The sequence below is a fragment of the Mustela putorius genome, unplaced genomic scaffold (assembly GCF_011764305.1).
Source record: "Mustela putorius furo isolate JIRA1106 unplaced genomic scaffold, ASM1176430v1.1 tig00000095_pilon_pilon_pilon, whole genome shotgun sequence".
In the NCBI taxonomy this organism is placed as follows: Eukaryota; Metazoa; Chordata; class Mammalia; order Carnivora; family Mustelidae; genus Mustela; species Mustela putorius.
The window spans coordinates 22,356,474-22,374,940 of NW_025421280.1; the positions used below are offsets into that span (position 1 = coordinate 22,356,474).

Consider the following 18,467-nt stretch of genomic DNA (forward strand, 5'->3'; position numbering starts at 1 on the left):
TCCATACGGTACTCTTCTAACTTCCCTTTTTACTTCTAAGTGATCTTTCTTTCTTTCTTTTTTAAGATGGGGTGGGGGAGGGCATAGGGTGAGAGAAAATCCCAAGCAGGCTTCATGCCCAGCACAGGGCCCAACACGGGTTTTGATCCCACAACCCCAAGATGATGACCTGAGCTGAAACCAGGAGTCAAACCTCAACTAACTGAGCACCCAGGCACCCTCAGATATTTCTTTTTTTCTTATTTATTTATTAAAACATTATTTTGTCAGGGAGGGGCGCCTGGGTGGCTCTGGGTTAAAGCCTCTGCCTTTGGCTTGGGTTGTGATCTCAGGGTCCTGGGATCGAGTCCCGCGTTGGGCTCTCTGCTCGGCCGGGAACCTGCTTCCTCCTCTCTTTCTCTCTGCCTACATGTGATCTGACAAATAAATAAAAATCTTAAAAAAAAAGATTATTTTGTCAGGGAGAGTGAGAGAGCACAAGCAGGGGGAGTGGCAGGCAGAGGGAGATGTAGGCTCCCCAGTGAGCAAGAAGCCCAATATGGGACTTGATCCCAGAGCCCTGGAATCATAACCTAAGCTGAAGGTAGATGCTTAACCTACTGAGCCACCCAGGCCTCCCAAGATATTTCTTTTTTAGATGAAGATACATTTCCTGAGGAGATGGACTCGTGTGTTATACACATACTCTTTTACTTCTGGGCCATTCCCATTTTACTCCTTCTGTTTTTCATTTTTAAGTTTTCATTTATTCTGTAGTCTGGTTATCATACAGTTTATCCAGAGCTTGTGCTTCAGGTTTATCTAATAATAGCAATTAGCTAGCTAGAGAATGAAGGTTAGAGGACAATCTTCCCTCTTAACAGGGGTCAGAGACATATTGGCTTAGTTGGGAGCAATGTTAACAGCTGGTATAAAAGCCCATCCAGGGGTTGTGTAGATATTTAAACTAATTACAAATGAAGGACATAGGAGTGTCTTTTTTTAAAATTTATTATTTTTTAAAAGATTTTATTTGTCAGAGATTGAGAGAGAGAGAGAGAAGGGGGACAGCAGGTAGAGGAAGAAGCAGGCTCCCTGCTGAGCAAGGAGCCCAATGCAGAACTCCATCCTAGGACCCCGGGATCATGACTTGACCTGAAGACAGACACTTAACTACCTTAGCCACCCGGAAATCGAAGTATCTTAATTGATACCATGATAAATATCTTGGCTGAGTACTTTTTTTTTTTTTTTAAGATTTTATTTATTTATTTGACAGACCGAGATCACAAGTAGGCAGAGAGGCAGGCAGAGAGAGAGGAGGAAGCAGGCTCCCTCCGGAGCAGAGAGCCTGATTCGAGGCTTGATCCCAGGACCCTGAGATCATGACCTGAGCTGAAGGCACCGGCTTAACCCACTGAGCCACCCAGGCGCCCCGGCCGAGTACTTTTTGATCAGCTTTCATTGTTCTCTTTGGGTCTGAGGGAACTCTATGTATGGAGAAGTGAGGTGTGAAGAGGATGAATATGTTTTGGTGAGATAGGCTACTGACCAGTGAAGGCATATAATAGTGGTTTTGGTTGGCTTTGAAATCCTCCTTGGCATGGTAAGAAGAATGGCCAAGTTAGGTTGTGGTTTTGTCATTCATTTGTTGAACAAGTAGTTCTTGAATAGCTATTATATGTATATGTCAGACACTGTCCTGGAACACATCTGAAGAAAACAAAGAGGGTTCTTGCTCTCTGGGTGTCTGACTGCCTCGGTTGGTAGATGCAACTCTTGATCTTGGGGTCATGAATTTAAGCCCCACTTTGGGCATAGAGCTTACTTAAGAAAATAAACTGTTTCACATAAAAAAAAAAAAAGTCCCAGTCCTCAAGAAGGTTTTTGTTTATTTGTTTTACAATATCTTTATTCCTAAAAATATGAACAGTTGGTTTGGAACTAAAAAGTCTATTGGTTTTGAATCTGACCTACTTTTCTCAATATCATTGGCAAGTAGACGAGATAGGGTGCGTTCAGGGTGGTATGGCCGTAGACGCCTGCCTATCATTGGCAAGTAGAAAGCACATCAGGTGTTAGTAATCATAAAAATATTAATAGTCCTGCTTTTGGGATTACTGTTCTAGTAGGGAAGTCTGGTGATAGGTAAAGGTTGGGCTTACCTTTTTTAGGGAACAGCAAAACTTAACTGGCCGGAGCCTAAAGAGCAAGTGCGAAGAATGGGAAGAAATAAACTTTTACTGATAGGCAGGGGCCAGATCTTGTAGGAATTGGGAATTTAGAGTTTATTCAGATTGTGTTGGAAAGCTATTAAAGGGTTTTTATGGGAATGGTAATAATGTCTGATTTTATATTTCTAGCTGATGTATAGAGAGTAGACTATAGGGTGGCAAAAATGGAAGGAGGGAGACCTATTGGAAGCTATTTATTTGAGAGAGAGTGCATTCTAGTGTGGAGAGGGAGAAAGAATCTCAAGCAGATTTTGTACTGAACTCAGTATGGGGGGAGGGGGGTGTCTGTCTCATGACCCTGAGATCATAACCTGAGTTGAAACCAAGAGTCAGATGCTTAACTGACTGTGCCACCCAAGCCACCCCTATCGGGAGCTTTTTAAATCCAGTGACAGGTTAGGAGCTTGGACAAGAATGGTAACAGTGGAAGTGAAGGGATTTACAATATATTGTAGAGGAGTGCTCATAGGCTTTGCTGATAAATTAGAAGATGTGGCTTCCTAATCTCTTGATCCATGACAAGATTAGCTCACCGCAGTTACTAGGCATAGGAAGACAACTAGCCCAGGACCCCTGGGTATGTACTCTATTGTTGTCCACAAGACTTGATTTCTCCTTTAAGTACTTTGTGTAATCCATTAGAGTGGTTTGATTAATGGCCTCCCCTGTAAGGGGGAAGACTATGTTTCAAAGTTTTCTTAACTGTGTATTTCTACATCATTGTATTTATATAGTGAACATGTGCTTTCAGAGTGACAAGGATTTTATTGGTAGGAAGCAAAAAGTTAACATGAATTTCTTTCTTTCTTTTTTTTTTTTTTTTAAGATTTTATTTATTTATTTGACAGACAGAGATCACAAGTAGGCAGAGAGGCAGGCAGAGAGTAAGAGGAGGAAGCAGGCTCCCTGCTGAGCAGAGAACCCGATGCGGGGCTCTATCCCAGGACCCTGAGATCATGACCTGAGCCGAAGGCAGGGGCTTAACCCACTGAGCCACCCAGGAGCCCCAACATGAATTTCTTTACTGCCACCTGACTGAATTAGGATAAACACAGCGTGTTTGGTGTTTGCATTTTCTTTTTGTTTGTTTAACTGTAGGAGTTAGTATGTTGGTACTTTGGTTGTAAGATTTTTGCCATCTTTTTTTTTTTTTTTTTTAGAGTTTATTTATTTTTTTGACAGAAATCACAGGTAGGCAGAGAGGCAGGCAGGCAGAGGGAGGAGGAAGCAGGCTCCCTGCTGAGCAGAGAGCCCGATGCGGAACTCGATCCCAGAACTCTGGGATCATGACCTGAGCCGAAGGCAGAGGCTTAACCCACTGAGCCACCCAGGTGCCCCTCCTAGCTACTTTAAAACACAAAGATTTAATACTTTTACTTTAAAAATTTGTTTTGACTTTAAGCATATGGTTGAAAATTCTACTTTTGTTCTTTGTTTTTTGTCTCTTTCCCTCTGCTCCTCCCCCTGCTTGTGCTTTCCCTCTCTCTCTCTCAAATAGATAAATAAAATCCTTAAGTTTATAATAAAAGATGAGAGTAATTGGCTGGCTCAATTAGTAGAGCATGTGATTGATCTGGGGACTGAATTCAAGCCCCACATTATGTGTAGGGGTTGCATTAAAAAAAAGGCAGGGGACACCTGGGTGGCTCCGTGGGTTAAGCCTCTGCCTTCGGCTCAGGTCATGGTCTCAGGGTCCTGGGATTGAGCCTTTTAACGGGCTCTCTGCTCAGCGGGAAGTCTGTTTCCCCCCTCTCTCTGCCTGTCTACTTGTGATCTCTCCTTCTCTATCAAATAAAATCTTAAAAAAAGTATATTCTTCCTACTCTAGAGCATAGTCCTCTCATTGTATTGCTTTCTTTGGGGCTTTAAGAGTATTTTCTTGGGGCACATGTCTGGCTTAGTTGCAACATTCAATTCTTTTTTTTTTTTTAAGATTTTATTTATTTATTTGACAGAGAGAAAGATTACAAGTAGGCAGAGGGGTAGGCAGAGAGAGAGGGGGAAGCAGGCTCCCCGCTGAGCAGAGAGCCTGATTCGAGGCTTGATCCCAGGACCCTGAGATCATGACCTGAGCCGAAGGCAGAGGCTTAACCCACTGAGCCACCCAGGCGCCCTGGAACATTCAGTTCTTGATCCTGGGGTTGTGAGCTCGAGCCCCGTGTGTAGAGATTACTTTTTTTTTTTTTTTAAAGATTTTATTTATTTGAGAGGAAGGGGGGAGAGATTGGAGGGGTAGAGGGGCAGAGAGAGAAGCAGACTCACTGCAGACCCAAAAGCCCAATGTGGGGCTTGATCCAAAGGTAGACACTTAACTGAGCCACCCAGGCACCCCAAGATTACTTTAACATTTTAAAAATATATATATTTTTTTAAGATTTTATTTATTTATTTGCCAGAGAGAGATGACAAGCAGGCTGAGAGAGAGGGAGAAGCAGACTCCCTGCTGAGCAGAGAGCCCGATGCGGGGCTCTATCCCAGGACCCTGAGATCATGACCTGAGCCAAAGGCAGGGGCTTAACCCACTGAGCCACCCAGGCGCCCCTTTAAAAATATTTTAATTAACTTATTTTGTTTAGATTTTATGTATTCGGGCTGCATGGGTGGCTCAGTCATTAAGCATCTGCCTTCGGCTCAGGTCCCAGGGTCCTGGGATCCAGTCCTGCATTGGGCTCCCTGCTCAGCGGAAGCCTGCTTCTCCCTCTGCCATTCCCCCTGCTTGAGTTCCCTCTCTCACTGTGTCTCTCTCTGTCAAATAAATTAGTAAAAATAAAATCTTAAAAAAGATTTTATTTAAGAGAGAGAATATTTGTGGGAGAGAGCACACAAGCAAGTGGGAGAGGAAGAAGAAGGCTCCCTGCTGAGCTAAGAGCTGGACTTGGGTGTTGATCCCAGGACGCTGGTACCATGACCTGAACTGAAGGCAGGCACTTAACCAACTGATCACCCAGGCTACCCCTAGAAAAACTTTTTAAAATATATTATTTTGGAGCAAGGAAGTTGATGAAGCATGTACATGAAATAGTACAAAAGGAGTGGGCATGAAAAATAAGCCTTTCTCCCATTTCAGCCTCCCTAAATCCTTTAGAGAGAACCTTCTGTTTCTTGTGCGTCCTTCTAGAGATACTGTGTCTGTATGTATGTTACATATTTTTCCTTTTTTTAGGTGCACACTATTTCACATCACAGCGTTAGAGATCTTATTCTTTCTCCTTAACAGTAGGTCTGGGTGATTATATGGCAAGATACTTAATAGGATACACTGTGGAAAATAGTTTGGCAGTTCCTGGTATAGTTTGTTTGTTTTAAGATTTTCTTTGTCAGAGAGAGAGGGAGGGAGAGCACACACGCAGGGGGAGTAGCAGGCAGAGGGAGAAGCAGACTCCCCACTGAGTAAGGAGACCGATGCAGGGCTCAATCCAGGACCCTGGGATCATGACCTGAGCTGAAGGCACATGCTTAGTGACTGAGCCACCCAGGTGTCCCTGGCAATTCCTCATACGGTTATATAAAGAGTTAACATACAACCCAGTAATTCCATTCCTAGATCTATATCCAAAGGATTTGAAAACATGTACTCAGACATGAGTTGTACATAAATGTTCATAGCATCACTATTCATATAGCCAAAAGATGGAAACAATCCAAATGTCCACCAGCAGATGAGTGGATAAATAAATGTGGTTATGTACAGAGAATAGAATGTATCAGCTGTTTAAAAAGATGAAGTACTAATACCTGCCAGAAAATGGATGAACCTTTAAAGTATTGTGCTAGGGGTGCCTAGGTAGCTCAGGAGGTTAAGTATCTGCCTTAGGCTCAGGTCATGATCCCAGGGTCTGGGATCAAGCCCCACACCAGGTCAGCGGGGGGGCCTGCTCCATCTCTCCCTGCCTGCTGCTTCCCCTGCTTGTGCTTTCTCTCTGGCAAATAAATAAGTAAAAGCTTTTAAAAAAAAATGCTAAATGAAAGAAGTCAAACACAGAAGGTCATATGTTAAAAGATTTCATTTATATGAAATATCTAGAATAGCAAATCTATAGAGACACAAAGCAATTTAGTGGTTGCCAGGTGTTAGGAGAGGGGAACTGGAGATGGATTGCTTAATAGGTATACAGCTTTCTTTTGTGGTAATTCAAATGTTTTGGAACTGGATAGACTTGGTTGTTGTACAACATTGTCAGTGTGCTAAGTATCACTGAACTGTTCACTTTAAAAAGGTGAACTTTATATTGTGTATATTTCACCTCAATTTTAAAAAAGAAAAAAAGTTTTAAATAGATGTAAGCCTCACCCTGAAGAGTTTTCAACTGCTAATCGTATAGAGATAGAGGAATAGAGATGTTTGTGGCAGAATGCAGGGTGTGTATTGTCATTGCTGAAACACCTAGGCAGCTGGACTACCTCTTGGTTTATTCTTCTCTGTATGGCAGGTCTCCAGACAGGCATTGTCTTGTAGGCAATGTGAGTGGAGGATTAGGCTGCACAACGTCAAATCCTGATTCTGCCCATTCATTTAAGGTTAACCCTGGAATATATACATTTTGAGGTGAATGGTAAGATGTGTTATTTAGGAAGCCAGATGTGTTATTTCCTCCAGCCCCAAAGAAGAATTTAAATCTGGTGTTGTTCTCATTTGGCCATGTATTACAGGCTTTGTGGGGTTTTCCTCTGCCTTTATGTGCCTTAGGCCTGGTGCTCTTCATCTCTAAAGGCCTTTGAACTGACATCAACCCTTGACAACTGCTTGATCAAGGTGACAAAACAGCGACAGTACCAGGCTCAAGGGCATTATGAAATGGACAGATGGTTTGAGTCTTTTTGCCAGAAGTCTCCTGTGTTGTCTGCAGGTTAAATAAATGGCTTTATGTTTTCAATTTAATTTCCCAGTGTTTAATGGTGTGGGTAAACCTGAAGTTGATAGGACAGGTTTCTACTCAGCACTGTGAAACAGTTCCAGTGTAGTGATTTTCTCTGACTTAATGAAGTGGTATGTATTCTGTTTATTTTAGATGTGGTGTTTTTTTTTTTTTTTTAAGATTTTATTTATTTATTTGACAGAGATCATAAGTATGCAGAGAGGCAAAGAGAGAGAAGGGTAAGCAGGCTCCCCCCTGAGGAGAGAGCCCGATGTGGGGCTTGATCCCAGGACCCCGGGATCATGACCTGAGCTGAAGGCAGAGGCTTTAACCCACTGAGCCACCCAGGCGCCCCTTAGATGTGTATTTTAACAAAGGACGAAAACAGTAAAATGTAAGGTATTGGAGAAGGGAGCGCCTGTGAAAATCTGCATTTGAAATCAGGTTTATTGTTTGAACAAAAATTAGATTTCTAATTTGGTTGTTACTTTTAGGGTTGTCAGGAGAAGTCTGTGTTTTGACCTTTATTTTCACTTTCATAATTCTAATAGCTTTGCTTCCAGAGAATACATTGTAGGACATCTTTTTTTTTTTTTTTTTTTAAGATTATTTATTTATTTATTTGACAGAGAGAAATCACAAGCAGACAGAGAGGCAGGCAGAGAGAGAGAGAGGGAAGCAGGCTCCCCGCCAAGCAGAGAGCCCCATGCGGGACTCGATCCCAGGACCCTGAGATCATGACCCGAGCCGAAGGCAGCGGCTTAACCCACTGAGCCACCCAGGCGCCCCTGTAGGACATCTTTTAAGCTTTAATGGGATTCATGTGTGTTTAGGTACAGTATGGGCCTTGTGGGAAAGTTGAGATTTTAAACCGCTGAAATTGTATCATTGTGTTCTAAATAACTGAAGCTTGCTTTCTTAAGCTTTAAATTTCATTTTATTTCTGGTTTTTTTCCCCTTCTTGCAGTATCTGGGACTTAAGCTTTGCTGTGTAATAATTGAGGTCTTTCCTTCTAAGGGAAAGAGTTTTTGAGTTCTGTCCTTGGAGTGTGTTGGCCTGCTTTAGGACTGGCCAGATTTGCACTTCTTTCGCTCCCCATTTTATACTTCTGAGTCTGATTTACAGGGTTTTCTGTCTCCTATGTCCTGTCATAGGCTGCACCTCTTTCTCACCCAAGCATGCGTTTTTCTAACTACTGTGAATTCAGCTACTGGCCAATTAGACTTATTTATTAAGAGTTATTTATAAAATAAGAGCAGTTGAGTTCATAGGAAGGACCTGAGTTTTAACACTCCTGTTACAGATAACTTAAATTTCTGATTTATGTGAGGGTTTTCTTTAATTCTCTGAGGGCAAATTCTTGAACTGGCTAATACAAGTGTCCTAGGAGATAACCTTACCACTAGTGTACACAGCTGATGTTGTAACTGTTTTTTGTTTTGTTTTTACTGTTTTCTTTTTTAAAATCTCTATTCAGCAAATTGGTTTTATAAAGCTTCTTTGCTCCTGGAAATGTATTTTTTCAGTTTTTTATTTGAACACATAACCACTGTGTGCTTACATCTGTGCTTATCTGACAGTGGTGAACAAGACAGATACGATTCTTATATTAATAGTTTGGGAGGAATAAACTTTGGAGGTATGTGATGAGGCAGAGAGAAATGTTTGGTGCTGGGGGAGTATCCGAGGGGCCTGATGTAAGTTGGGAGCTCAGGGAATCTCCTGAGAGCTAGTGACTTAGCCTAAAGTATGAGTTATCTTAGTGGGGGGAAGGGTAGGTGGGGTGCATTCAGGGCAAAGGAGAGAAGGAAGAAATCATGGCTTAATAGCTTGAGTTATAAGATATATTGTTTTGGCTAAGAGTGGTTATATTCTTTGGGTCTTATAATTTCATAAAACAGTGTCTTGGGATTTACAGATTTTCTTACTGCAATATGACATTTTGTGTCCAGGTTTCACCCAAAGTGTTTTTTGCATAGTTTGCATTGACACTACACCCTCTTGCGGAAACTGACATTGACAAAACCTGGGATTGGGAGGACGCTTTTTTTTTTTTTTTTTTTTTAAATTTATTTGACAGAGATCACAAATTCAAGAATTTGCCTATGGCAGAAAGAGGAAGGGAAGCATTCCCTGCTGAGCAGAGAGCCCAGTGCGATGCGGGGCTCCATTCCAGTACCCTGGGATCATGACCTGAGCCAAAGGCAGAGACTTTAACCCATTGAGCCTCCCAGGTGCCCTGTAGGATCATAATTCTTCTATGTGAAGTTCACAGGATTAAGTTTAAGACTGTACAACTTTTGCATTTGTAATAGTCATTAACAGTAACAGTACTGATTCATATGGACTTTTTTTTTTTTTTTTTTTTTTGTCAGAGAGAGAGAGAGAGAGCGAGCACAGGCAGACAGAGTGGTAGGCAGAGTCAGAAGGAGAAGCAGGCTCCCTGCGGAGCAAGGAGCCCGATGTGGGACTCGATCCCAGCACGCTGGGATCATGACCTGAGCCGAAGGCAGCTGCTTAACCAACTGAGCCACCCAGGCGTCCCCATATGGACTTATTTAGAGAGAGAAATAAGACATACTAGTTTTTCTTACCCACGGTTTCTGTTACCTGTATTCAACTGTGGTCTGGAAGTACTGATCCTCTTTCTGACATCTCTCAGAAAGTCAGTGGTAGCCTAATCCTGCATCACAGTGCCTACATCATTGACATCACTTCATCTCGTCACATAGGCACTTTATCATCTCACATCATCACACAAAGGGTGAGTGCAATATGATATTGTGAGGGGGTTGGGAAAGACTACAGTCACATAACTTATTACAGTATATTATAATTATTCTATTTTAGTTATTTAGTCTCTTACTGTGCGTAATTTATAAATTAAATTTTATCATAGGTATGTATATATGGGAAAAGCATAGTATATAGAGTTTGGTACCATCTGTGGTTTCAGGCATCCACTGGGGGTCTTGGAATTTATCCTTTGCAGAGAAGGGGTTACCACAGGATATAAAATTTCAAACTGGATTATATAATTGAGGCATATGGATGTTAAAAATGTAAGTTTTGTGAATTTAACTTCTCATCTATTGTGTCCACTGTTTAACGAGTACAGTAAAAAAAGAAAAAATTATGTTATGTCCAAAGCTGTGCTGTATTAAGTGCTTTTATTTCTTGGGTCGTTGAGAAATGGTAGAAAACTTGCTGTAATCATCACTGCTTCTTTTGCATAATTAGTTCCTTTGAAGAATTATGAGGTAAAATTATAATTATCTTAAGTATGCTAAATTAATCATTTTAAAGCTGTGATTATTTTATCTGCATTGAAATTTATTCATTATCTTCCCAAAATATTGTAAAGATCTTGATCCAGCAGAAGCATAGTTACGCAGTTGAATTATTTCTACTTCTGTTTCTTGGCTGGAGAACTGTTTTGTGCCTGCCTATAATGAATGTTTGGCTAATAAACATATAATACATGCATTGTAACCTAGTGCACCATCTGAAGCATCTTTGGTGGTTTCTTATCTGCCAAAAATAAGCCAAAAATTACGCACAGAGGCAGATTTACTGTGAGTCTAATTAAGTATTAGAAAATGTGTAGTCCCTGAACAAGTTACTGAAATTATTCAGCTAATTTAGGTTTTAGAAGTCAAATTACCGTCAGCCCTGAAGTTTGGTTTAAATGAACACCACACCCAGTCTCCAATTTACCTAATTTAAAGCCTTTTTTTTTTTTTTTTACAATTTCCTAAGAGAAAAAGCAGGAGGGGTCCAGTCCATTTCTCTGAGGTAACAGCATGTTTCAAGGAAAATCAGACTTGAGGGCATTAGAAAAGGTGCTTTAAAAGTGAGAAGAAGGTGATTGTGTGTGTATGTTTAAAACAAATTGGCATTGGGGTAAGGATTTTTTTTTTTTTTTTTTTTTTTTTTTTTAAGATTTTATTTGCCAGAGAGAGAGAGAATGAGCACACCAGCAGAAGAGAGGGTCAGAGGGAGAGGGACCCTGGGATCCTGACCTGAACCAAAGGCAGACACTTAACTGACTGAGCCACTCAGGCACCTCAAGGATTTTTTTTTTAAAGTTTATATTTATTTATATGAGAGAGCATGCTCAGTGCACAACCAAAGGGGAAGAGCAGAAGGCGAAGGAGAAGCGGATTCCTCTCAGAGCAGGGGGCCTGACATGGGGCTCCATCCCAGGACCCTGGGATCATGACCTGAGCCGAAGGCAGACGCTTAAGTGACTGAGCCACCCAGGCTTGCTAGGTTAAGGATTTCCATAGCCGCCTTTTGGAAAGTTATGAAAACCACAAACTCATTTGATGGCGAAACCTGAACTGATGAGAGGTTGTTTAGGCTTTATCTTTCTTAGTATAAATGTTCATTTATTTTACTGAAGTATTAACACACTGGGTATGTTAGGGAGTATTTTGCATTTGCACAGCATATTATCTTTCTAAAACCTGAAAATTTCTGAGTTTGGAAACCTCTTGTCCCAAGGCTTTGGATGAAGCATTGTGGGCTTGTAATTCCAGACAGTGAGAGATAAGCTAAATAATAATTTTACTTTTATCAGTAGGAAAGAAGAGGGTGGGATAAGGTATGGATGTGATACACGTACTTTGGGAAAACTAATTAAAGTTGACTTTTGAACAAATGGGAGTGCAGCTTGACTCCCTGAAAATGAAACTAGTAGCCTACATTGATTGGAAGCCTTAGTGATAGCATAAACAGTCAATTAAGACATATTGAGTATGTTAATACAGTATTATATATTGTATTCTTAGAGTAAAGTAAGCTAGAGGATAAAAGGATGCTAAAAAAATCATGAGGAAGAGGAAATAATACTCTAATGTAAATTTAGTACTCTAATGTAAATCTGCATGTAAGTGGAACAGTGCAGTTCAAACTCATGTTGTGTATGGGTTAACTATATTTGCTAGGTAGAAAAATTTAGGAAATTTTAGGAAGAACAACATTCTTTTCAGGTCAGGCCATAATAGTACAAGCTGCTCTTCACGTTCTGGACAGTTGGAATTTGGAGGAATTTGCCATTTATCCAAAATAAGACCTAAATAATAATGAGAAACATTTGTTGAACACTGACCTATTTTCAGTAGGTAGTCTGTTTTTGTCTGATTTAATCTTCATATGAACCCTTTTTAGAAGATTTTATTCTCCACTTGACACATAAGGAAACTCGTTGTAATGGGACATAAAGCTAATAAGTGATAGAGCCTGGATTAACTCTTAGGTAGTATAGCTTCTTTACCACTACTGTTAACTGGCTATTATCCAATAACTGTTGCTGTCTATAACTGAAATTAATTTCTAGAAGAATCTTTTCGTATGGCTTGTCTGGGACCTGTCCATATAATGAATATTTCTTTTTCTTTTCTTCTTCTTCTTTTTTTTTTTTTTGTAATGAGTATTTCTGATTTTACTGAGTGGTGCATTTGGTAGATGCTGTATGTTCGTTAGACACACATAGGATGGGACTCAGATTTTGAAACCCAAATACACTTTTTGGTCAAGTAAGGTTTTTGGTAGTGTTTTGGGTGGGGTAAGAATCATCTGGAACTCTTTGAGAACATGTGTCGGGTGGCCCCTCCTAGAATGTGTGGTTGAGGTAGGGATTGGAGTGCATGTGATGATCACATCTTCCTCTAGCTATAGAGAATAGTCAAGCTTATTCATTTACAAGTTAAGATACAGTGATTGTAATGCAGTTTCAAGGCCTTTTCTCTGCTTCTTGGAGACCCGTCCTAGAATACAAGAAAGGAATCCTAAAAGACCCTGAAAACACTTGTCCTTAGAGTTGCGTGGGTGGCCCGGTCCATTAGTGCCTACCTGCAGCTCAGGTCAGGATCTCAGGGTCCTGGATTTGAGTCCCAAGTCTAACTCCGTGCTCAGCGGGAAGTCTGCTTCTTCATTCCCTCCCCCTTCCCCACTTGTAGCTTACTCTCAAATAAATCAGTAAAATCTTTAAAAAGAAAGGATTAAATAGTTATTCACTAGATAGGGAAACGTTTCAGTTTTGAAAAACACCACTGTATTCAGGTAACCTTGAATTTGCTCTAATTTTCACTGCTTTAGCTATTAATAAATTATTTTTGATCTTCCATAATGAATCTCTTCAGTAGTTGAAATTGCTGCTCTACAGTATTCTAAGAAAGGGGCACCTGGCTAGCTCAGTTTGTAGAACGGGTGACTTTTTTTTTTTTACCACCCCCCCCCCCCAAGTTTTATTTTATTTGTCAGAGAGCACAGGCAGAGGGAGAATCAGGCCCCCTGCTGAGCAAGGAGCCTGGTGTGGGACTCAGTCTCAGGACCCTGGGATCATGACCTCAGCTGAAGGCAGATGCTTAAGACTGAGCCACCCAGGTGCCCCTGTCTTCAGCACTTTTTGCCATATCTAAGATGATAAGGCAGATATTTAGTCTTCTTCCCCCCCCCCCACCTTTATTTTGTTTCATATATGCACTTATGGGCTAGGGAGTTTTATATACAGTAGTTTATTACTTGTAAGTCTTATTTGAAAAGAAGTAACTTCCTACTTGAACAATGAGACTTAAGGCCAATTTTGAAAAGAAGGGAAGTGCTTAGAGGAAGTAAATTTGAAGGCTATTGTCTAATCTTAGTAACTTGAGATTTTGAAAGTTTTCTTTCAAAAAGTTAAATTAACTCTTTCTTATACCAATGCATTTTTTTCAAAAGTTTATTTATTTTTAGTAATCTCTACACCCAGCAAAAGGCTCAGGCTCATGACCATGAGGTCAGAAATTTCATGTTCTTTTGACTGAGCCAGCCAGGTGCCCCTACACCAGTGCAGTTTTTTTTTTTTTTTTTTTAAGATTTTATTTATTTATTTGACAGAGATCACAAGTAGACAGAGAGACAGGCAGAGAGACAGGAAGGGAAGCAGGCTCCCGGCCAAACAGAGCCCAACTTGGGGCTTGATCCCAGGACCCTGGGACCATGACCTGAGGCTTTAAGCGATGAGTCACTCAGGTACCCACCAGTGCAGTTTTTAATTCATGAATTTAGGAAGGCTAGGTTTCTTATCCTTGATTCAGTCAGCAAACACTTCTGTTAGGTGCTGGTTTTAACTTTGTCAGGTGTTATAGGGAATATAAAAATGAAGATACAGTCTTTTTTTTTTTTTTAAGATTTTATTTGTTCATTTGACAGAGATCACAAGTAGGCAGAGAGAGAGAGAGGGAAGCAGGCTTCCCGCCAAGCAGAGAACCCGATGCAGGACTTGATCCCAGGACCCCGGGACTATGAACCGAGTGAAGGCAGAGTCTCAACCCATTGAGCCACCCAGGCACCCCGAAGATAGTCTTTTTTACTGGAATTTACAGATAATAGACTCCAACAATTAAAACAATAGCTGTTGGGCGCCTGGGTGGCTCAATGGATTAAAGCTTCTGCCTTGGGCACAGGTCATGATCCCAGGGTCCTGGGATTGAGCCCCCACATTGGGCTCCCTGCTTGGTGGGAGGCTTTCCCTCTTCCTCCTGCTTGTGCACTCACAAGCGCGTGTGCTCGCTCTTTCTCCCCCCCCCCCGTGTCAAATAAATAAATAGAATCTTTTAAAAAGAATTTATTTATTTGATGGGGCACCTGGGTGGCTCAGTGGGTTAAAGCCTCTGCTTTCGGCTCGGGTCATGATCCCGGGGTCCTGGGATTGAGCCCTGCATCGGGCTCTCTGCTCAGCGGGGAGCCTGCTTCCTCCTCTCTGAATGCCTCTCTGCCTACTTGTGATCTCTGTCTGTCAAATAAATAAATAAAATCTTAAAAAAAAAAAAAAAGAATTTATTTATTTGAGACTGAGAGAGACAAGAGCCGGGGCGGGGTTAGGGGTGAGTAGCAGAGGGAGAGAATCTCAACCAGACTCTATGCTGAGTGTGGAGCTATGGGGCTAGATATCAACCTTGAAATGATCTGAGCTGAAATCAAGAGGCCTGTGCTTAACCAGCTGAGCCACCCAGGTGCCCCTCTCCTGTTTTTAGGTAGTACCACCACCTTTAGCTCAAACTTTGTTTCTTTTCCCCAGCTTTGCTGTCAAATGATGATCTTGCTTTTTATTTAATTGAGAAAATGGAAGCAGTTAGAAGGGTCTGCTGCTACCTCTATTCACTTGCCTATGTTTGGCTCTTGTGGTATGCTCCCTCTTCTGTTACAGTGGAGCGGTCCCTTAGGAATCGATAGTTCATATCTTGGGTCATCCCACCCACTTGTGTGCTAGATGTGTTCCCCTTAATCTCAATACTTTGCTGTAGCAGTTCTTCCCTCTTCTGCCCCAATTCGGCATACAGTCCACTGGCCAGACCTTAATGACCTCACCTAGATGTATCAGAGGTCAGGAAATGTAGTTTTTCTCATTAGGAGCCACGCGACCAAAAAGGAGCGTGATAGATAATGAGGCAGACAACAGATAGCCTCTGCCACATGTTCCAGACTATTTTTTTTCTTAATTAAAAAAAACTTTGTTGATAACAAGTTTTATGAGGTATAATTTACATACCATACACTTCACCCATTTAAAGTGTGTAATTCAATGGGTGTTAGTATATTCACAGAGTTGTATAATCAATTTTAGAACATTTTCATCACCTCAGAAAAAAACTTTATAGCTGTCATTCCTTTGTGTCTCCATCACTACCCCCAGCCTTAGGCAACCATTAATCTTCCTGTCTTTGCAGATTTGCCTACTCTGGACATTTCATATAATGCAGCCACATAATATTTGGGCTTTTGTGACTGGCTTCTTTTACTTACCATAAAGTTCCCAAGGTTCATCCATGTGGTAGCATGTAGCATGACTTTTTGAAAGAACATTTTATACCACCTTCTTGCAACCCTCATCTCCATCCAGCACAGTCTGCTACGCTTTCTTCATGGCCAGCTGAACACGTTTCCCATGTGCTGCTGGAGGCCTTTAGTTGCTATGTCTATGCCCTTTTACTAGCCATGGAATATGAACCCATTCCTGGAAATGTCTTCATCCTTTCTCTTTGTGCTGGTTGTCCTCAGAGCTTCCTGACTGTAATCTTTGGCTTCTTGATGCCTACCTTTTTCACTTTTCTAGTAGTCTGTATACATAGATCACTTCTCATTCCATACATTTGAGGGCTATGCAGTTTTTACCTGTAATTACAACTTAACCTGGGCTATAATCTTTCGGCTGGTTGGGAGTGGGGGATATGTCTGGGGTTAAGGAAAAGCCTGTAGGTTGTACTCCTTCCACCTCACCCTTTCATTAGGCTTCACTCTCCTCCCGGGCACACTCAAACCCTCACCATGGTCTTCTCCTCCCTATTCAGTTCGCCTCCTAGCCATCTGTCATGCTGCTGCAGAGGGTGTCTTTGTAAATTACAATCTGATTGTGCTGTTTCATTGGCCTTCCCTTGCTTACAGAATAGAATACAGGTTGCTATGCATGACGTTCCAGATCCTCCAGTCCAACCATAACTCTCATTTCTAGCTTCATTTTCTAATAGTCTCCTCTCTGAATTTTTTTTTTTTTAAGATTGTATTTATTTATTTGACAGAGAGACCACAAGAGAGGGGATACAAGCAGGAGGAGTGGGAGAGGGAGAATCAGGCTTCCTGCTGAGCAGGGAGCCTGATGTAAGGCCTTATCCTAGGAATCATGACCCAAGCCGAAGTGATTGAGCCACTCAGGTGCCCCTCCTCTCTGAATTCTTATATTAAGGGTCATTGAGGTTATTTGCTTGGGCTGCTCCTCACATTAGGAAGTATTCCTAAGCTGCTGTTAACTCTTCACAACTCCTTTCAGAGTACTTGATCTTATTCCTCAAGGTCTAGGTCTAGGTTACCTTCTCTGAAGCCCTCTGCAGAATTGCTTACTTTTTTCTTTATTCATACCAGAGAGGACGAATTTCTATTGTAGCACTTAATTACATTGTATTTTTTTCTCTAAGACTGTCTTCCAGATAAGGCTGCTCTTTAGCACCTAGAACAGAGTGGCCCATAGAATACCCATGGTTTGTGTTAGGCTGATCCAAGTGTAAGGGAATTGAGACAAGGCCACTGGACCTGGCAAGAAGGTGACTGCCATTGGACTGAAGTAGTGGGTGGGAGAGCAACTTGGAAGACGCATGAGGGGTGGGTGGAAGCGCCTGCCAGAATTTATCTTTAAGTGACCTGATAAAATGTGTTCTCAAAAATCTATAGAATGAAATTATGAGTATGTTTCCTTTGGCAGATCCTTGTAGCATGCCAAAAAAAATTTTTTTTTGTTTTAATAATTCCATGTCTGCCAAACAGCCTTGGGAGAATTGTTTAGAAGAGTGCTGTCTGGGAGACTGTGACAGTGGACCTGTTCAGTATCTGCCCTGTCCAGTACTAAAGTCCTGTGTGTCCGTGGACCATTTGAAATGTGGCCATTGGGCCCAAAGAAGTAAATTTCAAAATTTCAACTAATTTAAATATTAATTAAGAAATAGTCACATGTGACTAATGGCTACTATGTTGGGCAGTGAAACTGTGACAGTACCATCTCTGGGAGTGAATGCAGCCCAAACATTCTGTCTCTTGTGTTCAAGTGCTTCAGACAATGACTCTCCTCCCCATGTATGTGGGTTTTTGTTTTTGTTTCGTTGTTTTTTCACTTTTTTTGTGTTCCAGTTTGTAACTATCCTAGAAGTCTTCAGCTTCCTCTGCACTTACATATGATTCAGATATGAGGGAAGTCTTTCTTCACAGTGTTGAGAAGAGCTTCTCAACACTTCCTTTGAAAGGTGGATCGAAGTTAAAATTTTATTTCTGTATATAGCAGCCACTGGTAGATTACACAGTGGTTTTTTTGTTTGTTTCTGGTTTTGTTTTGTTTTTGTTTTTTCCATTCAGCAAACACATGTAGATAGCCTAATGGTGTCTGGCATTGGTAGTGTAAAGATGAATAATACTACCTTTGTCCTAAATCAGCTTTCAGTCTAGTAAAGAGTCTTGATTAAGTATAAATGATAAGTAAGTGTGAAAATATTTATGAAGTAAGTTGTGTGGGTTGGGAAAAGGAAATGGTAGTTATCAGGAAAGAAATGACTTGTCATTTTGAAAGGTAAATATTTACTAGATAGACAAGAGGTGGGGAGGTTTCCTAGGCAGAAAGATGTATGTAGGACCAAATATACCTTAATTTTATAAAATTGTATTGTGATGCTAAGATGATAATGGAATACAGTGAATTGGACCCTTTACCTGAAGACTTGGAGGTGACTTTAAACTTCAGAGAACTTTGTTGGAAAACATTGATTCTGGGTCACCTAGGTGGCTCAGTCGGTTAAAGCTTCTGCCTTTGACTTGGGTCAGGATCAAGCCCTGGGTCCGGCTCTCTGCTCGGCAGGGAGCCTGCTTCCCTCT

At 41.2% G+C, this 18,467-nt stretch overlaps 1 protein-coding gene across 2 annotated transcripts in view; it reads left to right on the forward strand.

Annotated features, from left to right (window-relative positions):
* Window positions 1-18,467, forward strand: part of RHOA (ras homolog family member A) — a 57,429-nt gene that overhangs the window by 5,375 nt on the left and 33,587 nt on the right. The gene's annotated exons all lie outside the window — the stretch shown is intronic.